Here is a 4618-nt window from a genome sequence, read left to right as displayed (position 1 = left end):
ACTCATAATTATTCAATTCTTAACTAAAATCACGTTTGTCCCATCCTTGTTAATTTTACTCCATATTTTTGTCTTCATTAATGCAAAAGCAAAATTCAACCCTGCAATTTAATAACAAAACTACTCACAATCATTGCTTTTTTGGTCTTTGCTCTTATACTTTTTTATTGTATATACTTCCTTGTGAATCATATGAAAATTAATAGTACCGCAACTAATTAAATCTTAAGAAAGCCTTCTTAAAGTAGGCCACTCCATGTCGTGAAACAAATCATGGGAATGTACTAAGTTGCTTCTCAATTATAAATAGCATGGTACAGATCTCATCACTGCAACAGGTCCAAAAACCCAAACCTTAGTAGAAGAAAACCTTCAGCCTGAGCAGCAGACAAATCTCTTGAAAAAAAGTATGGAACATCAAGGATTAAGCACCACTATGAGGAGATTCCTCCTACTAATTAACTGTTTAATACTCGCAGTTGGTATCTGTGGTGGCCCTCTAATGATGCATTTAAATTATGTCGAGGGAGGTTCAAGAGTATGGTTTAGCAGTTGGTTACAAACTGCTGGATGACCATTCACCCTTATACCTCTTGCCATCCTATACTTCTATAGTCGAAAAACCGAAGGCGCTAACGCCAAGTATTATATGATAACACCCCGAATTTTCATCACATCATTCATCATTAGCGTTGTCACTGGTCTTGATGATTTTCTCTATTCGTGGGGCGGGTCAAAACTTCCCGTGTCAACTTCTTCACTTCTTCTTGCCGCTCAACTTGCCTTCACGGCAATATGTGCTTTCTTCATAGTAAAGCTGAAATTCACACCCTACTCTATCAATGCAGTGGTTCTGCTGACAGATGGTGCTGTTTTATTAGGTGTTTGATCTAATGGTGATCGGCCAAAGGGTGTGACAAGTAAAGCCTATATTCTTGGCTTTATGATGACACTTCTAGCCGCAGCTTTATATGGAGTCATTTTGCCTTGTATTGAGTTGATTTACTTGAAGGCAAAGCAAGCTATTACTGCAACATTAGTATTGGAGATTCAAATGGTCATGTGTTTTGCTGCTACGGCTTTTTGCACTGTTGGAATGATCGTCAATAACGACTTTCAGGTATCCCCCCCCCCTTAAGCTCATCACTACCCAAGCATCTTACTCCCTGTTGCAGTTTATCTTACGCTATTCTTTTGCGGGTTTAAATTCTATGCATAATTTTTTTTACACAATTAAGTTATTTGCAAGAAAATTACAGGTAAATTTTATGATATATTATTTGATAACCTTATAAAAAGAACTTTATACTTTAAGGGTAAATAATTTGAATCTTTTTCAGTATTAGTCCCTTTCAGATAAACTTACACAGTTCTGCATTAAAAAGTATTTAACTTTAAACTTCTCGTTAATTTTGCCCTTAATAAGAATTTTTTTTTACTACACAATGTTATGCAAGTTTAAACTCACAAATTTGAAAAGTCTTAAAGATACACAAATATTATAAAATATATTGAAGACCCAAGATTCATAAATTTATTTTTCTTAAATTTCGAGTCAAGATGCAAATTACGTCACATATATTGAAATCGAGATCGTAAAATATTTATCTTTTGTTACCATTAGCTAGATCCCTAAGGCCTTCTAATGAGAAGTCTATCAACTTCTCTTTAGGTGACGATCTATTGGCTTTCACCAACGAGCAATAGTCCTTGTTTTAGGATTTCTTATACTCGTTGGGACTTGGGAACCTCTCTTTTTTCTTTTTCTTTTTTTTCATTTATTTCTCCTCATTTCATTTCCCATAAAGTTTTCTGATCTTATAACTAAGAGTTGTGAGTTTGACTTTAGCAGTAGGACATTAATGAAGGAACTAGCTTGAAACCCAAAACTATTCATATCCCACATATACGGATGAAGACTCTTTTGTCATGGAATACATTTATTGATTAGATATTTTGCGTACATGATGCATTATATCAAAATTTGAATATGTCAAAAATATATGTAAACTGGAGCAGCATCGGATTCGAACATATTTACCTTAAAAGATGATGTATCATAGATACTTCCTGGGTTTAACTTTGTTTTTGCTATACCCTATCTCACTAAAGAGCAAGGATTAAGATATTGATAGAAATTTGCAGGCAATATCAAGGGAGGCGAAAAAAAATAACCCCGGAGCAGCTAGATATTATACAGTGGTAATATGGACTACTATTATTTGGCAGTGCTTCTTTGTGGGTGTCATTGGAGTCATATACTGCTCATCTTCTTTGATGTCCGGGGTTATGATCGCAGTTCTACTTCCTGTTACTGAGGTATTGGCTGTAGTTTTCTTTAGGGAAAAGTTTTCAGGTGAAAAGGGCCTTGCTCTTTTTCTTTCTCTTTGGGGTTTCGTCTCATACTTTTACGGAGAGTTCAGGCAAACAAAGAAGGAGAAGAACAAAAGTCCAAAAACTGAGATGACAACAATGCATACTGAGTCTGTTTGATTTACTAAGCCTGTCTGATTTACTATTCACGGCTATACAGATAAATAGTTTGTATTTTTTGTAGAAAATAATGTACGTTATTTTTCTATAATTGCTACTTTTCGTTTCTATAAAATTTCTGACGTTCCTTAAATCTGCAATACAACACTTTGAAAGATTGCATTTGCCAGTAAATGATCATTTTTCATGACTTATTCATCTTTACAATCATTTGACACCACAATTAAATACTAATTAAGGAAAAAGAGTTTGATGGATACCCTTCGTGTTGCTTAACTATATTTTCAAAAGTGCTGGACCATTGGTTATCAACTTTCGTGTAGGAGTTTGAAAATAAATATGAACGAGTTGTGAATCGTCAATAAAATCACTTAAGTAACTTCTTTCTAATCAAAGTAAAGCCAAACGTCTTTCAAATTAAATCAGTATGTTTCCATTTGAAAAAAAGGCCCTTCAACTTTTTCAAAAGTTACAAATGGACAAGACTGCTAATTAACTAGATCATGACACCCTAAACCAAAAACAATGTTACTTTTAATTTAGACCTAATTCGAAAAAGGAAGAAAAAAAATCCCAATTTCTCATCGAACTTAGCATAGAGTTTCTTCTCCCTCAACGTTTGTAGTACAATCCCCAGATGTTGCTCATGCTCCTCATTGCTGCATGAATACACGACAAAAGAATCAAGACATGGCTAGAATACACTGTTCATCATATGCATAAATGATGCTGGGGCATTAGTCAGCCCAAAAGATATCACAAAAAATGTGTAGTGACCATAGCGGGTCCTGAATGCCGTCTTCAAAATATCAGAATCTCGAATCTTCAACTGGTGATACCCAAACCTCAAATCAACCTTAGAGAACACTCTAGCACCCTGAAGCTGGTCAAATAAGTCATCAATGTGCGGTAGTGGGTAGTTCTTAATTGTAACTTTGTTCACCTGCTTATAATCAATGCACAACTGCATACTAGGTGCATCCCATGGCGACACACTAGGACTAATGAATTCCTTATCAAGTAGCTCCTGAAGATGCTCTTTCAATTCTTTCAACTCCGCTAGTGCCATATGATACAGAGGAATAAAGATGGGCTGAGTGCCTTGCACCAAGTCAATACCAAAATCAATGTCCATGTCGGGTAGCATAACCGACAAGTCAACAAGAAATACATATGCAAAGTTTCGCGCTATCGGGACAGAATCAATTGTAGGAGTATCAATACCAACATCCCTGACAAATCTCAAATATGCCAAACATCCCGTCTCAGCAATCCGTTGAGCCTTCAAGTATGAAATCATTCTACTGGGAACATAATCTAGGGAACCTCTCCACTCAATCCTAGGCAATCCCGGCAGCGCCAACGTTGCAATCATAGTGTGACAATTCAGAATAACATGACATGGTGACAACCAATACATGTCTAAAATCATGTCAAAATCAATAATGCTACGCAGTAAAAGATCAACTCTCATCTCCAATCCCCAAATAGTCACCAAACATGACCTATACACATGGTCCACAATAATAGAATCACCCACTGACATAGACACATGAACATGCATAACTAATGAATCACGGGGCATATCCAAATAATGAACAAACTACAATGATACATAAGAATAAGTGGAACCAGTGTCAAATAATATGGAAGCATCCTTGTGGCACACTGAATTAATACCTATGATCACAACGTAAGAAGAAATTGCCTCTGGCCTGGTAGGAAAAGCATAACATTGCGCATGACCATCACGTGACCGACCTCGAACTGCCTGAGTCCCACCCCAAGCTGGCTGAGCGGGGGGTGAAGTAATTGGTGTGGAAGTCATATCTTGACCTCTTTGCTGAGCTGGACCTCCCACAAGGCGGGGACAATACCTTCTCACATGCCCCAACTCTTCACACTTAAGGCAACCTCGATCAGAAAATGGCACTGGGGACTGAATCGAACCTCGAGAACAAGAATAACAACTAGAAGAACCTGCTATAGACGAACCCTGAACTGATGGAGAACGATATGAACTCTGAGCTTGGAGGGCACTGAAAGTTGACTAACCCGGTTGAGCACTGTATGAACCATGACTAGCTGATGCACCAAGATGAAGCGGACGAGCCATTTGAGCAGG

The 4618-nt window shown here is 37.2% G+C and overlaps 1 pseudogene; it reads left to right on the top strand.

The window, feature by feature from the left end:
• The first annotated feature begins 256 nt into the window (after positions 1-256).
• On the top strand, positions 257-2671 carry LOC142174943 (purine permease 1-like; annotated as a pseudogene).
• Positions 2672-4618: the final 1947 nt, after the last annotated feature.

The sequence above is a fragment of the Nicotiana tabacum genome, chromosome 20, assembly GCF_000715075.1.
Source record: "Nicotiana tabacum cultivar K326 chromosome 20, ASM71507v2, whole genome shotgun sequence".
In the NCBI taxonomy this organism is placed as follows: Eukaryota; Viridiplantae; Streptophyta; class Magnoliopsida; order Solanales; family Solanaceae; genus Nicotiana; species Nicotiana tabacum.
This window is presented reverse-complemented; position numbering and strand designations above follow the sequence as displayed.